This window comes from Trachypithecus francoisi, unplaced genomic scaffold (assembly GCF_009764315.1).
Source record: "Trachypithecus francoisi isolate TF-2019V2 unplaced genomic scaffold, Tfra_2.0 Lachesis_group1, whole genome shotgun sequence".
Classification (NCBI taxonomy): Eukaryota; Metazoa; Chordata; class Mammalia; order Primates; family Cercopithecidae; genus Trachypithecus; species Trachypithecus francoisi.
Window position 1 is genome coordinate 179,755,951 of NW_022681454.1, and position 22,549 is coordinate 179,778,499.

Below are 22,549 nucleotides of genomic sequence, written 5' to 3' on the forward strand. Positions count from 1 at the left end.
TTCTTTCTGTTTTGTTGTTGTTGTTGTTGTTTGTTTGGAGACCGAGTTTTGCTCTGCTGCCCAGGCTGCAGTGCAGTGGCATGATCTCCGCGCACTACCCCCTCTGCTTCCCAGGTTCAAGCAATTCTCCTGCCTCAGCCTCCCGAGCAGCTGGGACTACAGGCACCTGCCACCACACCTGGCTAATTTTTGCATTTTTAGTAGAGGCGGGGTTTCACTGTGTTGGCCAGGCTCATCTTGAACTCCTGACCTCAGGTAATCCACCCGCCTCAACCTCCCAAAGTGCTGGGATTACAGGCATAAGCCACCACACCCAGACAGTTTTGTTTTGTTTTTTTCAAAATGAGAGGCATCAAGTGGAAGATGGTAAATTGACCACATACATTAAACCTTTCTCCCTCACAAAGCCCCACTCAAAGGACAATAAAGTTTTTATTTTAAGAACCATAAACCCACAAGGGCAAAGAAATAGGAGAAAACAGCAACCCGATTGAGAAAAAGAAAGCAGATGGGTGAATGGTAGCTGGACAGAGAGAGCTGGACCCCAAACGAGCAATGAGGAGAGTCAAGAAGCAGCAGCATTTCCAAGTCAGTGGCCCCAATATGCTCTGGAATTGGCAGAGATGAAAACGGGGCTAACGACAGCAGGTGTCCTGACTGCCCATCATTCTCCCTACAGAACACAGCAGGTTTATTCTCTGAAGAAACTAACAGAGGGCCTCTGGATTGGCATGGCTGGGAATAAAGGCACCAAACTAAAAATATTGCTGTTAATGAGAAATAGATATAAAAACCCTGGGCCTTCCTTCACCACTCAACTCCTAGGAGCCAGGTAGCAAGGTGAATGGGCTCCAGAAAAAAGATATGAAGAGCGCTCTTCAGGGATCCCACCATCCCAAAATATAAGGCTTAAAGGCATCCCTATAGGGTACTCTCTAAGATATGGCTGGGCTAGATCTCCCAGAAGTTCAGGTCACATTAATAAGCTCTACACGTGTATTTTGGTGCCCCTCTCTTACATGTAAGCAGATCAGACAAATCTCTAACATTAAAGCAGAGAACAAAACAAACAAAAAAGAAAGGCAAAAACAGACAGACAAGCAAACATGGAAAAAAATAAACTGACGGAAACAATGGGTGTGCAGGGAGAAGAAGAGTTTAAACACTATCGTTAATGGCCTGGTCAAAATAAGAGATGTACAGGCAGTTCTCACTCTGCATGGTTCCAGTATTTACAAATATCACCTATACAGTGTAGTTGATAGCACCAGTCTTCCAGCAATACTGTTCAAATTTCAGTTACCATGGCGTGTTAACCACGAGTGATTATGCAGTATGCAAACTCTTTTAGCTCTTCCACCCACAGTCACTAAATAATAATAGATACACATCATGATCAGTGGCCAATCACAGCACTTCTTCAAGGCCTGTCAGTGACTGGCTACGGTACACCTGTCAGCTCATGTACGTTGTTGTTGTTGAGTTGTTGCATCCAGTGTGTTGTTGGCCTGCCTCCTTGTCTCCCAGTGGTGCACCCGTGCAACATTTCACAAGAATGGATCATTCAAAGAGGGAATTCACCAGCACAGATGGAAGTGCAGCAAAGAAATAAACAATTTTATGGGAAGTGAAATTGGAGATGATTAGAAGATTTTAAAATGGGAATAGCAAAGTTTCAGATTTGAAGGGACCTAGCTTTGAATAAACCATACTGCAGAAGCCTAATCAATACTTTTTTAAAAGGCAAAGTTTCTTCAACATCTTTTTAAATCGCACGAACGAAGGAAAGCACTCTGGTTGAATTGAAGATTGCAATTTTTGAAAAGTCACTTGGCTAATATTCGGGTCAAAGTGTTGATGTTCCTTCCCATCTGAAAAGAAAATTACAGAAGAAAGGAAGAAGACACTTTTTTTTTTTTTGGAGACAGAGTCTCACTCCGTCACCCAGGCTGGAGTGCAGTGGCCCCATCTCGGCTCACTGCAAGCTCCATTTCCCGGGTTCACGCCATTCTCCTGCCTCAGCCTCCTGAGTAGCTGGAGTAGCCCACCACCACACCCGGCTAATTTTTTGTATTTTTAGTAGAGACAGGGTTTCACCATATTAGTCAGGATGGTCTTGATCTCCTGGCCTCATGATTCACCTGCCTCGGTCTCCCAAAGTGCTGGGATTACAGGTGCGAGCCACCATGCCCAGCTGAAGAAGACACTTTTTACTGCCAGAAAAATCTGGTTTCAAAAGTTGGCAGAAACTGATTAATGGTAAGCCATCTTGTGAAGCTGCCAGAGCAAAAAGGTATCCTGCTCTGAAACATGCACCTCAATTCCAAGGACTGGTTAAACAGAGGGGCATGATCGTTGTCAAATATTCTATGCAAATAAAAGTGTTTGTGATGAAAAAGACGAAAATGTCCCAGAGGAAGTGATCCTGGCAAAATAATTTACACTAAAGAATTCTGGGGTCAGGCACAGTAGCTCACGCCTGTAATCCCAGCACTTTGGGAGGCCAAGGCAGGTGGATCTCTTGAGGTCAGGAGGTTGAGACCAGCCTGGCCAACATCATGAAACCCTATCTCTACTAAAAATACGAAAGAGCTGGGCATGGTGGCGCACACCTGTAATCCCAGCTACTAGGGAGGCTGAGGCAGGAGAATCACTTGAACTCAGGAGGCGGAGGTTGCAGTGAGCCGAGATGGCGCCACTGCACTCCAGCCTGGGTGACAGAGTGAGACTGTATCTCAAAAAAAAAAAAAAAAACCTCTTGGAGACATTTCATGACATTGACAGCTGAAAGCACAAAGGAGAAATGATGGTGGGAAGCTACTCTAAACCTAGAAGGGAGGATGACAATTCCCCAAGATGTGGGAAAGATGTGGGAAAGATGCTCCTTTAGTATTTTAATTCACATCGTGAGAAGGGGACAAGCTCTGTTCCAAGAAAGAAATAACTAACTTTCCATGTTTTCAATGCTTTAATTACAGCATACTCAGTAAATCTTAGTTTTGTTATTTTTATTTCCCTATGCATTTATAACTGATAGTAAGAGTGTTTTTAATGTTATAGGAAAATTATTAAAGCCCACAGAACAATTGTCATTTTTCTCATTGATTATCGAGATTGCTTTTCATGGTTTCGGCTTGCATGATCAGTTTTACAATCCTGTGCTATCACACAAAGTGAAGACTGACTATACTTTTCTTTGAAATAACCAAAAGCAACTGTATGAAAGAAATCTATAGAACATAAAAAGCTCTTGGAAAATTCAGTAGAAGAATTGGAAGATAGAGTTGAGGAAATATCCTTGAAAGTTGAGTAAAAGGGCAAAATATGGAAAACTGTAAGAAAAACGATAAGAAAATTGGAGGTATAGTCTAGGAATTCAACATCTGGATAACAGGAGTTCTAGCAAGAAACAATTAAGAAAACAAAAGGAAGAAAACTATAAAAAATAATTTTTAAAAAGTTCTCATGAGTTTCCAGAATAGATGTATGACATTAAGACACACAGTTGACTCATGGTTGTGGAATTTCAGAAAATTAAAAATAAAGAACTTTCTTGGCTTGGTGAGATAGCTCATTCTGGTAATTCCAGCATATTGGGAGGCCAAGGTGGGAGAATCACTTGAGGCCAGGTGTTTGAGACCAGCCTGGGCAGCACAGCAAGATCCTCATCACTATAAAAAAATTAAAATTAAAAAATCAGTCAGGCATGGTGCGGTATGCTTGTAGTTCCTGCTACTTGAGAGGCTGAGGCTGGAGGATCACTTGAACCTAGGAGTTTGAGGCTGCCATTGGCCTTAAATGAATCAAGACCCTGCCTCTTAAAAAAAAAAAAAGTTCTTTAAACTTTTAGAAAGATAACTATGAATTTCATATAAAGGATCAAGAATTTGGATGGTATTTTTCTCAATAACAATACTAGAAGCTGTAAGACAATGGAAAAATGTCTTTGAAGTTCTGAGTGAAAATGATTTCCAATTTGGAATTCCATACCTAGCCAAAATATCTCTAAGACTTTAGATAAGACATATTTTTCTTGGATTTGAAAGGTCCTTAAAATTTCCATCTCAAGAACCTTTTCTCAGGAGTCTCTTGCAAAATGTGTCCCACCAAAACAAGCAAATAAAACAAAAAAGACAAGGCTTGGGATTCAGAGACTGGGATCCTACAAAACGAAAAGTTCAAGGATCTGCTCACCCTGCAGAATGGTTTTGGGGACATTTCAAAATAAAGACAACGAGCAGATCTAGGGAGCTGTCAGTCCATATTGCATCAGGTCAAAAGGAGGAACAATTTCAGGAAGACGTAATTCATGGCATATATAATATATTTGAGATTTTTGAGAAAAGGCTTATACAATTGGGAGAGGGCTCTAGGCTGTGCTAATTATAAGTATATAAACAACTGAGTCACAAAAAAGACACTTTTGTTCAGTAGGAAAACAAAGTCATCGCAGTAAACTTCATGATTCAGGCTTGAGTAGTTTTTACTTAGCCACAGTTACAAAAGCACTGAATATTGATATAAGCAAAAGTATAATGTTTGGATCTAGCTGACTGAAGTGTAGGTGCATAGTGGGTATAGGCCGTATGATTGAAAGAGAAATAAATCCTCAGCTTCCAAAGGGAGAAGTCAATATTTAATGCCTAAAACCAAAATATCAAGAAGTGGAAATAGAAACACTTAGAGGTGAGGAAGTAAACACTAGAAGAGCTAACTTTCATATGATTGCCTCCGGCAAACAGGAAATGCCAGAAATCCCAGTTTTTGTAATTGCTGAATACAACTTTTCATGTACATCCATTAACTGTAATGAGAATAAAAATTATAACAAAATATTAAAACGAGATAGACTTGTAAATCTTTATGTGCTAAGGATAAGTGGAGAAAATGCAAGATGTAAAGCAGTGTGAAAAAAGGAACTCATTTATGTTAAAAAAAGAAATATTTGTACCTTTTAGAAAGATGTACAAGAAAATAATCTACTGATGATGGTTGCCTCTGGGGGGCAAAATTGGAGGGTTTAAGATGTGGAGATGAAACTTATTTTTTCCTATATAATTTTCTATACTGTTAAAATCTTTACTTATAAACATTTTTCAATAAAATTAACACATTTTAAATGATAAAATTTCTAATCCAAGAGAAAAAAGTCTACTTTTCTCATTTAAGTGCTTGCCTTCTACAATAAATAATCTTACTAATTTGGTCTTCATACTGAATTTGTTTTCTAGTTAAAAAGCTTGAGACATTGGAAGCAATGAAAATTAGAGAAGTATGTCATTCTAAAGAAGCATGTATAATGTTGTATGTATAATGTTACATGTATAATGTTACATGTATAATGTCACAGACATAATGCATTTCAATAACGTATTTAAATTGTCTATCAGAATTTCTTGCATGGTCATGGCTGAGAATTTCCTTTGTAAAACATTCCTTGAAAAGTCTCCTTAGCACTTAATATGGGAGGAACTTTTTGGGGAAGGGAGGTAATTTTGCTGTCTGTGGAGGCAGAGGAAGAGATCAGGAATTCAGAGAAAGCTGGTAGTAAGATGGCAAAGGGCCTCTCACCAAATCATCAGTAAAGACACAAAATGTATGGAATATTTGCTGGGAACAGAATTTTCAGAGAGGGGTGAAGAGGTTAGCCTTCTTGTCAATGTTACGGAAAGAATAGAAGCAGATCATATTGGAATAGAATCTTGGAGGCAGAGAAAGGAAGCTCCAGGAACCTAGAAAAATTATGTGGAATGCTTTGGATGGTAACAGGTGGAACTATAGTTACAACCAAGCGCTGCCCAGTTTACTTCTAAATTATACATAGAAACTATAGACATCCCAAAACTTTAATTCTAACGCTTGTTCCACCATTTACCAAATGAATAACTCTGGAGTAAGTAATATAAATATTTAGAATCTCAACCTTCTCAACTCTCCCTACCACACTACCAACACTATTTTAATCAAATACTCGTAAACCTTTAAACATTTTTAGTGTGAAGCAAATCTATGATATAGTAGTGCTCTTTACAAAATGCTTTATAATTTTCTCATTTCTCAAACTGTAGTTCTTTCACCTATTTCTTTTTTATATCTTAGGTAAGTGTAATAGTTTATTCTGTATTTTTGGTAGGCTACTTTGCAAATTATAGAAGGCAATAAAAATTCCTAGTGTCTGAGCATTTTATTATTTAGTTCCAGCTTAATTTACAAGATCATCTCTGGCTTCAATGTAAAAATTTGAATTTCCTCTGGAATCCTGAGTATAGTTAAGTTCACTGGCATTCTCCTTCTGACTCACCAATTTCAGTCACTTTCTTGTTAGAGGCACTTTAGAGAAAATAACAGATCTTAAAATCAATACTAGAACATCCAAGAGGCATTATTTGAAATTCTGAAGTGATAAGAAAAAAATAAAATGACATTCAAGAGCAACATACAAATATAGTCAGCATATTTTTCTCCAAAATAACTATAATTATTTTAAAATAAATTTAAAACTCAACCATAAATATAAAAGAACCAGTGAAGTAAAACATCCTTAACACTTTACCACCAAAATCATTTTATAGAATTTAAAAACAATGATAAATTTTACTTCTTAGTGACTTTTCAATAACTGAAGTCAAAGTTAATCAAAAATGTGAAAACACACATTTGGTGCCTGTTGAGGAATTTTGAGAAGATAACAATAGTTGATTCAGCTGCACAGATCCATAGGATTTGGCAGTCACAGAAAACATTTTGTAAATTCAACTTTTTGGTTAAGAAATAAAATAAGTATTCTTTAGCACGTAGAGTATCTCGAACTTCAGAATACAATCTATAAGGCTAACTTATTATAAAACAATCGTTTTCACAGCTAATATTTGTATTTCTAGTTGATCATTTAATTGTTCATTTGTTTATTCATTAAACATTGAACATTTCACATTGGTACCCAAATTTGTGTGGCACTGTGGATTCTGAGGTTTAGAAAGGGGAATCAGAAGGAATAACTAGTAGGAAGAAGATACTGACCCATCCTGTGATCCTGCAGTATATTCTGTCCCTCCCAGATGCTCCGCTCTATAGGACACACCCATATTGGAGGGCTGTCACTCTAAAGTTACCTCTTCCTGTGCCTATGTGATACATACGAGCATACTGCTTATAAATCTAATCCGCTTTCATTGGGTTTGCCAGGAGGGATGACAGACTTTTTCTTACATCTTCGCTTTTAGAAAGTAATTGGATAACTTCTTATGCTATATGGAAATGCAATAGCTAACAAAATGGCAGACTTCCTGTTTAATTAAGTTTGTACATCTCCAGCACAAACTTGACTATACAGATTTACAGCAATGAAATCTCTAAAGTTTTTAAATATATTTAACTGCCAATTCCAATTCCAAAACCAGGGATGTAAAAGACACTTTGGAGAATTACCCAATGCGATAAAAAGGGAGCCCCTTTCCTCAGCGCACTTTCTCACTGTACACTATAGTTTCATTCTTTTGAGTCTGTCATTGGCTTTGTCTTTTTACTTCAAAGCCATGTTCAGCTGCAGATCTCAAACAATGCAGTGGGCTGGGATCTGCTTACTAGAGCTGAAACGCCTTGTTTTAGAAGTGCCTTAACATCTACCCTTATTGGTCTAGATTTCCCACCTTGACCTACTTCATTCATTTATTTTCATGAAAGTTGAACCTTCTGCTGCTTATTCACGTGAAAGCATCCATTAGACCAGAGTTCAGATAAAAATAAGGCCTTTTGTTATAAATTGCTTCATTCACGTCAGCTCTTCTGGGCAATAGGTAGGAGGAAAGAAAACACTTATATCTCTACAAGTAATTCATGGGGAGCGCAGATGTTTTACACTAAACCATGTTATCAAATGTGAGTTTAATCTCTGATAAAAATAAATTATCCCTCAACCAAACTTCTAGAGGAGGCACAGGACAACTTTCTCTTTGACCTCTGAAGGGTCACTGAAAATGAACACACAAAAAGCAGATTAGGCCGGGTGCAGTGGCGGACCTCTGTAATCCCAGCACTTTGGGAGGCCGAGGCGGGTGGATCACCTGAGGTCAAGAGTTAGAGACCAGCCTGGCCAACATGGTGAAAACCCATCTCTACTAAAAGTATTAAAATTAGCCGGGCGTGGTGGCACACGTCTGTAATCCCAGCTACTCAGGAGGCTGAGGCAGGAGAATCGCTTGAACCTAGGAGGCTGAGGTTTCAGTGAGCTGAGATCACACTGCTGCACTCCAACCTGGGCAACAGAGCCAGACTCAGTCTCAAAAAAAAAAAAAAAAAAAAGGCAGATTAATAAGAGAAAAGGCACATACATTTCTATTGTAACATGTATAGCACCGGGGAACTGCAGAATGATTACCCAGTGGAGTACAGATGCTTAGATACTCCTCTTCATACAATAAATGTGGCGATTTGAGGGACAGTGAATGATTTTTAGGGGAAAATGAATGGACTTGGAGAACATACGATGGCTTGGGACAAGGTGTGTTGAGCCTGGAGAGTAAGCAATGGTTTGTGATAAAAGTGTACCCAGGTGTGCCGACGGACTTCAGTCTTTCTTCCTGTGATGTGAGTGCAGTTCATGGAACTCGGGGAAGCCAGTTGTGTGTTCTTTCAGCCGGTCTGGTTTCTAGGAAGATAAAGGATCCTCAGAGAACAACTTCATCTTGTTCCCTGGAAGAGACAAACACTGAGATAGCGGGCGAGGGTAGGTCAGGAAGGCCTTGGGGCTGCTTTTTCAGTTCAGCATGTCAAAGGACCGCATGTTGGAGTGCGGGTTTCTGAGCTACAACGCTTTCGGTTGTAGCAGCAGAGGAGGAGTGACCCCTTTCCTCCCTGTCATAAGGGTCACAACGGACACCTCTGACACAAAGATTAACAAGAGAAAAGCCCAACAAAGATACCTGACCACAGTTTTACAGGACACAGGAGCCATCAGAATGAAGACCCACAGGTCCCAGGGAAACGCTCCGATTTTCTGCTCAGGTTTCAGGGACAGGAACAGTCATGCAGAAATGTGGTTGGACAGAAGGAAATGATGTAATGGTAACAGGCTAAATAGCGACACTCAGTAAGGCCTGTCCGTTCAGGTTTTTCTCGGCCTCCCTGTGCAGCTTTCCTTCCTCCCAGGTATCAGGCAGGGCCCTTTCTATAATGGGGGGCCTATTACCTACAATTACCTAAGATAGGTCGGGACATTTTTTCTGGCCAATTCTTACACAGAAAAACAGCCAAAAGTGAAAGTGCCTTTAGGTTACATATTGGCTTTGGGAAAAAGGAACTCCGGTTTCTAGGACACTGCTTGGGGCAGAGGGATTCTAGTTTCTGTGGCTGGCCTCAGGGGAGATTGGGGCTGAGAGACAAGAGGGTGAGAGAAGGTCACAGGGAAACTTGGCTTCTGAGGCTCCTTCTACAGTCTTCACTTTGAAGTATCCTTTTTCTGAGCCTCAACATTCTTCAGTCTGAAACTTCCCCCCAGTAGCTTTTTTGTTTGTTTGTTCGTTCTGAGACTGAGTCTCGCTCTGTCGCCCAGGCTGGAGTGCAGTGGTGCAATCTCGGCTCACCGCAACCTCCTCCTCCCAGGTTCCCGCCACTCTCCTGCCTCAGCTTCCCGAGTAGCTGGGACTACAGGCACCCGCCACCACACCGGGCTCATTTTTGTACTTTTAGGAGAGAAGGGGTTTCACCACGTTAGCCAGGATGGTCTCAACCTCTTTACCTTGTGTCTGCCACCGAAGCCTCCCAAAGTGCTGGGATTACAGGTGTGAGCCACCGTGCCCGGCCCCCACAAGTAGTTTGACAGGCCACAGATCGGGTTGGTAGATTGTCTCCCAGGCTGTGTCCAGGCTCTCAGTCCTGGGAACAGGCCTTTCGGCTCATCCGTGGACAGCTGTGTCTCATTTCCGCCGCAGTGTTGCAGACCGGCTTCCACCGAAGTCAGGCCCCAGATAATGTGAACAGTCACATACGTAGCAAAGGGCATTTCTAGGGAAAGAAAAGAAAAGAAACCTTTGGGTCTAGAGGGCAGCCAGGCAAGATTTTCAGATGTTAGACTTGAAGCATCTTCAGACGGAATGAGAGCAGACAGTGGCAATCTGACATTTTCCTGGTTCGCAGTTTGCATCCGGCGAGCTTCCTAAGTGGCCCACCCAGTAACAGGCACACAGTTTATTTCTGTATAAACTGCTGTGGTGATTTCTCTGAGGCCTATATCAAACCATCCAGTTTTAGTCTGCAGGGTTTCAGGAAAGTGCAGTTTTAATTTCAGTGATTCCAAGCTGGAAGGGTGGAGAAAAATTACAAATACTGCTTTGGAGAGTCATAATCAGGTATTGCAGGAAACTAAAATAATTCAAGATCTGGTCCAGATTGTAGATAGATAGTAAACCCTCAAAAATAATAGGGTAGAGTCTAATAACAGGTACACTAGAGTTTTCTTCTGAAATATAATTTTTATTTCTCTAGTCCCCCATCAAAACACATAAAAAACATGTTTCAAACAAAAAGTCATAAAACAAGACTAATTTGTTTATAAGAAAAGTTTAGTCTTCAGTCTTTATGATTTTTTGCATAAGTATAGCAATAATAGTGATCGACCATATAGGCTCTTTTTAAATTGGCTTTGTCAGGTGACTTTCTCATAAGGAACCTCAGATTGGACTTTAACAGCCTCTCAGGTGTCAGGAGCCAAGCCAAGGACTCACCCTCAGGACTGTACTTACACAAATAACTGTTTCGCCTTAAAACTAGAACACTTGCAGTTGCCAAATTTTGGAGGGATCAGGTAGGGACAAAGGTAAATGTTTCCATTTTGCTCATAAAAATATATGTTAGCAAATTGCTGCAAGCTACAGAGAGCATAAAAGAGTTTCCTTAACAATGGGGATAAAAACATAAAAAATATGTTTCAAACAAAAAGACACTAAAAAGTCATAATGCTTTGTTAGTTCAGTCCAATGTAATTAATTCTTGTTCTGCCGATATTAGTTAGGATTTTGAATCCAGTTTTTCCATTCGAGTTATGGAAACTCAGTCCAATGGTATGAACTCAAAGTTAGAATTCTTTTTGTTCTTTCCGTATATTTCCTTGAAGACACAACATTTTAGGATTCTAATCACTTGCAAAGAGCTTTCAGAAAAAGCATCAAAATAAAGCAATTAACTGTGGATGATAAGACTTGAAATGGCTATGGTTAAAGATATGATAGGAATTCACAATAATAATGATGCAACTATCAAGAAAATTTGGCCCTCTCTGGGGTACACAACATTTTAACATTAGCCTTATGACTGATAACATATACTAAAACATAATTTCCAGGATTTCTAGGAATCTCTTACAATTTGGGAACACATATGTCAATAACATATTCACACAAACATAACCTCAAAGAAGGTTAAACATCATTTCTTATTTGACAACGTTTGTCATATAATTTAACATATCAAATAAGTCTAATGTAATGTCTTTCTTGGATTTCCAGGGGCCCTTCCATAATGTCTAAAAGTTACTTTGAGGTCAAAAAGACTTAATTTTGGTTTGGGGAAGGTTGCCAAAATAAAGGTTGGAAACATTTGATCAAAAATAGCATCACAGATCCTTGTGAGAAAAATGCCCACTTATTTAAACAAAAGATCTAATAAAGACAGTGTGATGTGCATGGAATATTTTTTTCTTTCTCTTTCTTCTTTTTTCTTTTGTAGCTTACTCAAAAGGGAAACAAAAATCCTTTATTATCTCTTCTCTTATAATACATTTATTTAATCTTAGTTTAAACACATAAGATCATCTGTTATTTTCTCCTTTTTCAACTATTTTATCTACTTAATATAATATATATATTAAAAAATTATTTATTCTGAAATGATCTTTAAATGCCCTCTAAACTAGATAAAATTACTTTTCTAAACAAAACACATATTTTTCATTTTTTGTAACTTTTTCATCAGAAATACATCTTGTTTTGCTTGTGTATTTTGCATATAGAATTGGTCCTCTTATTTTGGTAGTTTTCATTAAATATATTAATTGTAATTTTAACTCATTAGCCTTAACTTTTACTGAAAACCTAGAAGTAAGCAATTTTGACTGTTTGCACCAATAATTTATGAATATACATTTTACAATTATTAGAAACATTCGCTTTTTAGAATCTTTTTATGTTTTCTAGCAATTCCAAATAAATTTTGCTTTTTAAAATAACATATGAAAACAAAATGCCAAAGTATATAAACTTGAACTTACGCTTATTTCAGTACCTTAACTTATTTAGAAATGACTCAGACATTTCATGATGATCTATTATTCAACTTAGTATAACATGACTTTAAGATTTTAAATTATTTTTAAAAATATTTGAACCTAGGACAAGTTAGAAATGTTTATTCCATTTACCTAATTTACTAATTCTTAATAATTATATTTGAATTGCTCATTGAAAACAAAGCTAGCCATAGAAGTTAGTTTTGAAAAAGAAAGACCAAGCTAGCCCTGCATTAGCCAGCTTTGTTTTCATCAAGGCCTCCGTGACACCGGCCACAGGATGGGCCTATACTTGTCTAGACCCTGCCCTGCAGCTGATGGCCCAGGTACTGGGATACACATATGTACTCAGGCTTTACCATGGCCACCAGTCCAGATCCCAGAATTCGGAGGCTCAGAACTGAAGACATAAACTTGCAGCAGCATGTGCATCAGAACTGAAGACATAAGCTTGCAGCAGCATGTGCATAAGGTTTCAGGAGAGCCAGCACCCAGCCCACACAGTTCAGTCCACAGACAAACCAAGCAAATATCAGAAATAGTACGGAAGCTGAGAATAAAAGTTACAAGTTAAACATGGTTCCCCGCCCCCGCACCGCCGCCCAGCCCCCGGCACTTTTAAATACCTAGGCGATAACAATCTTGTTTGACTAGTAGCTCTAGGTATTAAAAATATATGTATGTGTGTACTGAAGCAGGATATTTCCCTGACCCCTTCAGAAGCCCTACAAAGGGGGTGCCCTATTTACTCAGCCCACGCCTCTCAAATCCTCGTGGGAGGGACTGCACGAGTGAATGAGGTGGGAACTGGAGTACAGGAGCGCTGGGGTCACCCGGCTGCTCTGGCACCTGCGGGAACGAACTCCACTCACTTGGACCCACTGCATTTCTTTTTTTTTTTTTTTTTTTTTTTTGAGATGGAGTCTCGCTCTGTCGCCCAGGCTGGAGTGCAGTGGCCGGATCTCAGCTCACTGCAAGCTCCGCCTCCCGGGTTCCCGCCATTCTCCTGCCTCAGCCTCCCGAGTAGCTGGGACTACAGGCGCCGCCACCTCGCCCAGCTAGTTTTTTGTATTTTTAGTAGAGACGGGGTTTCACCATGTTAGCCAGGATGGTCTCGATCTCCTGACCTCGTGATCCTCCCGTCTCGCCCTCCCAAAGTGCTGGGATTACAGGCTTGAGCCACCGCGCCCGGCCACTGCATTTCACCCCTTGCCGGAGGGGGTGCACAGGTGAATGGGTGCAGGAGCCGGGGCCAGTGCTTTGGGTGCCAGCAGGAGCCAACTCGGTATTGGCCCCAGGCAGTGTCTAGGGAGGTGCCTGCCACCCCTGAGGCCCCAGAGGGAGTGTTGCAGTGCTCTTTTAGTTCTGCTGCCCGCGGATGGCTTAAGTGTTAACAGCTCAGTGGACCCGCTGCGTTTTCGCATCAGGTGGCTGCCTTCCACCAGCGAGGACAAAGGCCCAGTGTGACAGCCTTTTGCATCTGCACTCGTGGTTCCTGAGTTCTTGTCCCGTGTCCAGGAGACATGAGGTGGCAGGAACCAATTGAAGGATGGTCAGTGTGGGGGATTTTCCTGCTGATAGAGGTGGTTCTCAGGGGAAGGGGAGCTGAAAAGGGGACAGGTGGGAGGGTAATCTTCCCTCAAAGTTCAGCTGTCTCTGGCCAGATTCTTCTCTGAACTTACACCATCAAGCTGTTCCTCTGAAGTCAAGCCATTTCTCTCCAACGTCCAACTGTAGTCTCCAGTGTCCAGCTGCTGCTTCTCTCTGCTGACTGAGTTCTGGGGTTTTATGGGCACTCGATACAGGGTGGGGTGAGCCTTGGGTGGTTTTGGAAAAGGCAACATTTCAGCTGGAAAACAGGGGTGGAAGTTCTCAATTTGGGCCATGGTTCCAGGCTTTTCCACTTGAGGGTGGGGCCCTCACCAGGACCTGCCCTCTTCTGCCTAGAATTTCCCTGCCTCCTGTCCCTAGCAGTACTATAACCAATGCTGATAAATCTGAAGATATTCCTGTTTTTATTTTACCAACAAGTTTAAAACTCACTTTGTTTACCAACGATGATTTTTATTAACTGTGTAGAAAGTCAGATCACATGAACTATCTAGCACATGATACTATTATATAAGGTATTTGAGTTAGTTTTAATTTAATTTTATCTTTGAAAAAGAGCTTTAGGGACCAGGTGCGGTGGCTCACACCTGTAATCCTAGCACTTTGGGAGACTGAGGCGGGTGAATCATTTGAGGTCAGGAGTTTGAGACCAGCCTGGCCAACATGTTGAAAACCCATCTCTACTAAAAATTACAAAAATTAGCTGGGTGTGGTGGTGTGGGCCTGTAATCCCATCTACTCAGGAGGCTGAAGAAGGAGAATCTCTTGAATCCAGGAGATGGAAGTTGCAGTTAGCCAAGAGCGTACCACTGCACTCCAGCCTGGGCAACAGAGTGAGACTCTGTCTCAAAAACAAAGCAAAACAAAAAAAGCTTTAGGGGCATTGTGCCTACTATCATAGATCAATTTTATGGAGGCTATGGACTGGGTTTTAGGTGTGAATGTTTTTAAAGCTCATCTGAGTGGATAAAATATCCATTTTTGCTACAGTTGTGTTTGTTGCATTTTTCTCTAATTTGGTCTTGAAGTTTCTCTCTGAAAAGTAGCTGTAATCCCTACCCCGGGCCAGGCAGGCTTATCAAGGTAGCCACTCTCTAGGAGATCCCTGATGAGAAGAAGAATTAGGCTCAGGTGTGTCAGTTAGACGAGCCACTGAGAAAGATTCAAAAACAGATATCCAGGCTGCATAAAATTATAGGAATTCACTACAGTGTTTTACAAGGAAATACCCAGATGAGCTTAGGAACAAGTTCAGAAATCTGTTCAAAATAATCAGTTGAATTCCTGAAAGTCGTAGTTTGGAAAACAATCTAGTTAAATAGGTAGCTTTTCAACATACCTTCTGTTTTAACTGGATGACCCAGTTGTGGGTGGAGCCCATTGAGGAATAGGGTCAAAAAAGTACTTGCAGCTTCTGGGGTTTAACATTTATGCTTGTAAAAGCAGGTGTTGCTGGAAAGCAGAGTACTCACATTTGTAGAAATTAAGGATTCCTTTTTTACACTGAATCACGGGTCTTCCAGAGCCAAGACAAAAGTCCAAGAGGGCCGTGCCAAGGGGCAGAGCTGCGCGACGCTCTCCCCGTGCGTCCTGCTGCAAGGATGCCCCCCTGGATGCTGCCTCGCCTCACCAGCCACTCCAGGAGCGGCCCCTAGCCCACAACCCATGGAAGTTTGACTTTTTGGTGACCACGGCTCCAGTAACCTCTGAATGCTTGAACCACACCTGTCAACTAGTTAGGGCTTTGGCTCTGAGAGCCCCCGACCAACTGAACCAATCAATGATTTTTTTCTGTAGGAAATTGCCATTTACTGTCGGTTTCTTTCTGACCCAGTGAGACGTTTGAGGCTCCCCTACCTGTGCACACAAAGAAATGAAGACAATAAAAAGTCAGAGTTTGTTCCTTCTAGTACCACTTATTGCAACTGCTGTCAATTTCCTTAAAAATGTCATCTCTTGCCAGTGTTCATTACCTTGCACTCAAAGGCCAAGTATCCTCTCACAGTGTAAAATGGCCCTTGCTGTGCCTAAAAGCCAAAGAGAGCCAGGTGCAGTGGCTCGCACCTGTAATCCCAGCACTTTGGGAGGCCAAGGCGTACAGATCACTTGAGGTCAGGCGTTTGAGACCAGTCTGGCCAACATGGTGAAACCCCCATCTCTACTAAAAATACAAAAATTAGCTGGGTGTGGTGGCACACGCCTGTAATCCCAGCTACTCAGGAGGCTGAGGCAGGAGAATTGCATGAACCCAGGAGGCAGAGGTCGTAATGGGCTGAGATCATGTCACTGCACTCCAGCCTGGGTGACAGAGCAAGACCCCATCCCAAAAAATAAAAAAGAAAGCCAAAGAGATCAGGGAGCTTAATGGGAAAGAGAGTAGAGCTTCAGCCCTGAGACAAACCCACCCACGACTCCTGGGGCTCCATCAGGAAGAGGGAGATCCCCATTGTTCCTTCAAGGGTCTCAGGGTTGTTACACGTCTCCTTTGTATCCCCATATGCAGTATCCAAAACTGTTTCCCTTAGTAATTTTTTATCCATTGACCACCAAATGGAGGAGGTAAGGTCACTGGGAACTGGGTGGAAGATCAAACGTGGCAAAAGGAGCAGATGCAAATGGAAAGATCAGGTCTTAGAGGAGCCGATTGGGGAGATTTTAAGTCTTCTAAAGAGGACCTTATCATTAGCAGAGGTTTGAGTAAAAAGGGGCTTTCACCTGACTGAAAAAATTCTCATAAGAGAAACAGAATTCAAAAGAGAAAAAGAGAAAGCCTTTTTTAAAAAAAATTATAGCCTGAATATAGGCTTTTAATTTAGCCAACTCTCACGCCTGTAATCCCAGCACTCTGGGATGCCAAGGCAGGAGAACTGCTTGAACCCAGGAGTTTGAGACCCATCTGGGCAACAAAGCAAGACACTGTCTCAAAAAATAATAATTATAAATCAATTTAGCCATTTTGACCATAGAGCTGTTTTATTTATTTATTTTTATTTATTTTTATTTTTTTTGAGACAGAGTCTCGCTCTGTGACCAGGCTGGAGTCCAGTGGCACAAACTTGGCTCACCGCAACCTCTGCCTCCCAGGTTCAAATGGTTCTCCTGCCTCAGCCTCCTGAGTAGCTGAGATTACAGGCACCCACCACCACATCCAGCTATGTTTGTATTTTTAGTAGAGATGGGGTTTCATAATGTTGGCCAGGCTGGTCTCCAACTCCTGCCCTCGTGATCTGCCCACCCTGGCCTCCCAAAGTGCTGGGATTACAGGCGTGAGCCACTGCACCCAGCCTAAATGTTTTTCTTAAATCTTTTATCAGATTTCAGCCTGGACGAACAGCCAATATTTCTAGCTTTTCAACTAATTTTTTTTTCTTTTCTTTCTTGTAAACCGAAGATATCTACCAAATAACTGAGAACCAAAACCAATACGTCTGTTGTTGCTTAACTAAGGATGCATGAAGCGTCTCCAAAGAGGCGGGAAGAAGCAGCTCTCAGGGATCCAGAGCCACCCCCAGAGACAGCTGAAAGGAAAAAGAGGCTGAGACGACTCCTTGAGAGTAGCAGCAGTGGGTACGCCAGCCACAAGCAGGGTCCAGCCCACATATCTGTCCAGCCATATTCTTGTTATGGGGGCCCCCAACCTTTGGGTTGGTCTTCTGTACATGCAGGCCCAATAACCTGCATGCCAAGTTATATTCTCAGGACACAAAACAAGACAAATGGGAAAACAACAGCTGCTTATAGAAGGGAAAGTATAACAAATGGGTACCAGCAAACCAAACACACACAAGAGTCGCGATCCAAATGATTTCCTCCTGCCAAGCTAAATTTGGAAAGGAGGGATAAAGAGAAATTTTGCACTACAAGCAGAGGTCTGGGGTAAGTGAGCTTAGTAAAATTCTTACCTTTCGTTGCTATTTTTCTGTCAATTGTCCCAGGACCTCATCTGGAGGCTCCAGAGTGAGTCAGATGTCTTGGTCACCCTATTTGGGTCACCAGAACTACAGGGGTGGAAAGGGGGTGATCCATTTCCTTCCCATCGTAAGTGTCACGACCAACACTCCTATAACAAACAACAGGCTAACAAGAGACAAGCATAACAAATTTGTTTGATCATTGGTTTACGTGGCATGGGGGCCTTGGGAACAGAGACCCTAAGATACGGGAGAGACCATCTGATCTCATGCTAAGGTTTGATGGAGCAGGGACAGCCATGTAGCAACGGGGATGGACAAAAAGGGAATGGTCTAGTAGTACCGGGCTGAGTGTGGAAACCCAGCAAGGCCTGTTCAGACTCTTCTTATCCTCTCTGTGCAGCTTCCTTCCTCCTGAGTGTGGGGCAGGGTCCTCTGGAACGGGGATCTTACGACCCACAGTTAAACAAGGTGGGTCAGAGAAGTTCTTTATGGCAGCTGTCACACAAAGACGGGGAGGCTTAAAGTAATGTTTTTAGGCTTTATTGTTGGCTTTGGGGAAGTGGGAGTCTGGTTTATTATTATGATTATTATTTGAGATGGAGTCTTGCCCTGTCACCTAGGCTGCAGTGCAATGGTGTGATCTCCTCACTGCAACCTCCGCCTCCCAGGTTCAAGTGATTCTCCTGCCCCGGCCTCCAGAGTAGCTAGGATTACACCACACCCGGCTAATTTTTTGTATCTTTTAGTAGAGATGGGGTTTCACCATGCTTGCCAGGCTGGTCACGAACTCCTGACCTCATGATCTGCCTGCCTCGGCCTTCCAAAGTGCTGGGATTACAGACATGAGCCACCATGCCTGGCCAGGAGTCTGGTTTCTATGACCCACCGGGAAGTAGAGGGCTTCTTGTTTCTGGGGCTTGTCTTGTGGGAGAATGAGAGCCGAGGGACACGAGGCCAGGAGAAAGAGAGAGACTTGGCTTGAGGCTGCTTCTGCGGCCTTCACTTTGTTTTCTGAGCCCCAGCCCTACTGTCTCCATCACCTTCACACACACTTACATCATAGCTACCTCTTGTGGATACTTGGCCTCAAGTGAAAGAAAGGAAGGTGGAGAAACACAGGAAGAAACTGAACAGAATGCATTTTATTCGAAGCACCTTCCTTCTACCTCCTTTTACTTTGGCTAAGGATGAAAGGGTAGATGAAAGTGAGATGTGCAAGTAGCTTAAGGAGGGCAAAGTCAAGGATTGAGAGCCAAGAATGAAATAAAGACAGTTCAGTAGGATGCACATTCCGGAAGAAAAGCTGGTTAAGACCAAAACCCAACCAATCTCTGGTGTAAACAATGGAGCTGATGATTAAGTTTAAAACTAAAGGCCAGCACATTTTGAAAATTGAAAAGCAATATAGTTATTTAATTCAATGACACTCTATTGATTATAAATTCATTTTAATCTTTAAACCACTCTTCTGATTATATGACTAAAAAAGCAAAATCTAAAAACTCTTCCTCCCTCCCTCCCTCCCTCCCTCCCTCCCTCCCTCCCTCCCTCCTTTCTTTCTCTCTCTCTCTCTCTCTCTCTTCTCTCTCTCTCTCTCTCTCTCTCTCTCTCTCTCTCTCTCTCTCTCTTTCTTTCTTCTTTCTTTCTTTCTTTCTTTCTTTCGAGACAGGGTCTCACTCTGTGGCCTAGGCTGGAATGCAGTGGCAGAATCAAAGCTCACCATTGCCTCAAACTTCTGGGCTCAAGTGATCCTCCTGCCTTAGCCTCCCAAGTAGCTGGGACTACAGGTGCACACCACACGCCCAGCTAATCTTAAAAGTTTTTTTGTATAGATAATGTTTCACCATGTTGTCCAGCCTAATTTTGAACTCCTGGGCTCAAGAAATTCTCCTGCTTTGATCTCCCAAAGTGCCGGGATTACAGGGGTAAGTCATCACACCAGGCAAAACTATTTCTTTCTTTATTGTTGATTTTTTGGAAAAGAAGAGAGACATGAATTATATGAAAGGGACATGATAGAAAAGGAAAAAGATCCATAATTAGAGAAAACTCTTCTTTCTTTGGCTGGTTTTCAAACCCTTCATTGGCGCCCTGCAAGTTCTGAGGAATCTAGGCACCAGGGCAGCATGGAGGAGATGAGGACGGAGCCTTGACAAACTTCAGCCTGTGGTCCCAGCTACTCAGGAAACTGAGGTGGGAGGACGGCTTAAGCCTGGGAGGCGGAGGTTGCAGTGAGCTGAGATCATGCCACTGCACTCCAGCCTGGGTGTCAGAGCCAGACCCTGTCAAAAAAAAAAAAAAGCCATTTCCAGAAAACAAAGATGAAGAGAATTTATCATCAGCAGTTTTGCACTACACAAAATATCAAAGAACGCACTTCAGGGTGAGGAAGATGGTCAGAAGTGGATGTGAAAACATGAATCTGCAAAATAAAAAATAAAAAATAAAAAAACAGGAAGAACACCAGAGTTGGTAAATATGTGGGCAAATACAAAATACTCTTTCTTAATCTTTTTAAGAAAGTCAAGTGATTGTTTAAAGTAAAATAATAAAATTGTACTGCAGAGTTTATAAGACAGAAGCGAAATACACGACAATAATAGTAAAAAGTGTTAGAGGTAGAAAATTGTTATAGAAAACTGAATTATGCTGTTACAAGGTTCTTAACGTGAAATAGTCAAATATTAATTTCAGTAAACTATGATAAGGTTAGGGTCCATATTATGATCCCTAGAGAACTTTAACTTTTTTCCAAACCTATTTGCTTAGAGTAGATTTGATTGTATCTGTTTTATAAGCCAGAGTTTCTGGAAGATTTCATTTGAAGAAAGCAGTCTTTTGCTAAGAAGAGACTTGAAACCACACCTCTAGAAACATTGGAATCTGAGTGGAAAAATAGCTTTACTTCCCTTTAAATTCACTCTTGTAATGACTGTATTTATTGATGAAAATCTATTTATGCACGCACTGTTTCATTCTAAAAATATTTGGAAGCAGCTCATTTATTTCTACTTGCAATTTCAGTTACCTGAATGAATCTGCTCTACTAAATTAGAAGCACGTTAATGGTGGGTATCTTCCACGCTGAATAAGACAAAGAAATGCAACCTCTGGAAACCCGGTGAAGAATTTCAGATTCATAAACTCAGATTTTAGACTTGGAGGCTTTGATTTCAGGTCACTACACACATTTTGATCATATAACATTATTTTTATTAAAAATAATATTTGGTCGGGTGCAGTGACTCACGGCTGTAATGCTAGCACTTTGGGAGGTCTAGGCGGGCAGATCACGAGGTCAGGAGATCGAGACCATACTGGCCTACATGGTGAAACCTCAGTCTCTATTAAAATACAAAAAATTAGCCAGGTGTGGTGGCAGGGTCTGTAATCCCAGCTACTAGGGAGGCTGAGGCAGGGGAGTCGCTTGAAGCTGGGAGGCAGAAATTGCAGTCAGCCGAGATCGTGCCACCGCACTCCAGCCTGGGCAACAGAGTGACACTGCGTCTCAAATAATGATGGTGATGACGATAATAATAAAAATGTGTTACTACACACATAGGAAATACCAGATATAAGAAAACGGTTAACATTGCTTATGTCTTGCGGGTGGGATTATGGAGATTTTGGATTTATTATCAGTGGTGCATCACTGTATGAGTTTGAAAATGTTATTTTTTAAAACCTTAAGAATTTGAATTAAGTAGATATTCACTACTCGGTTCCCCAGGGAACAGTGGACAGGAACAGTCTTTAACAGGCTTTTGTTCTCCTGGTCCCTTTGTATTTCCCAATATATGCTTTATATAAAGTAAAAACATCAGCCGAATTAAATGTAAAGGAGTTTAACTGAGCAATGAATGATTTGTAAATCGGGCAGCCTTCGGAGCCAGAGTAGGCTCAGAGACCCAGCGCAGCCACGTACGTGGTGGAAGAAGATTTATGGACAAAAAACAGCAAGTGATGTACAGAAAACGGAAGTGAGGTACAGAAACAGCTAGATGAGTTACAGGTTGGCGTTTGCCTTACTGGAACATGGTTGGAACATTTGGCTGTATTTGATTGGCCAAAATTCGATGATTGGCACAAGTGTAGGCTGTGATCTGTTTACACCTCCACCTGTTACAGTTCATGATGTACAAAAAAACCTTTAGATTGAATTTAAAATATGTAAAGAGGCAGCTTTAGGCTAAACTTGATTTAACATGTATTATTTTACTTCGAAGCACTTTTTGAGTTATTTTTATATGCAATCAAATGCTCAGATTTCAAGTGTACAGTTTGATGAGTTTTGACAATTTTATATACCCATGTAACCAACCACCAAAATCAAGTCATTGAACATTTCCATTATCCATGAAAGAATTTTCATGCCTCTTTCGAGTAAATTCTCCTCTCCACAAGGCAAACATTCTAATTTGTATCACTGAGAATGAATTTTACCAGTTCTTAAACTTCATGTAAATAGAATTATATAGCTTGCACTCTTGTGTATGGCTTCTCTTATTCAATGTAATAGTTTAGAGATTCATCCATACTGTTACATATGTCAATAATATGTATCTCCTTTATTGCTGAGTAGCATGCCATTGTAAGAAATACCACAAACTGATGATCCATTTTCCTGTTGATGTACATTTGGGTTAATTCCAGAAGTTTGAGGCTGCAGTGAGCTGTGATTGTACCACTGCACTCCAGCCTGAGCGACAGTGAGGTCCTGTCTCTAAAGAAAAAAAAAAGTAGT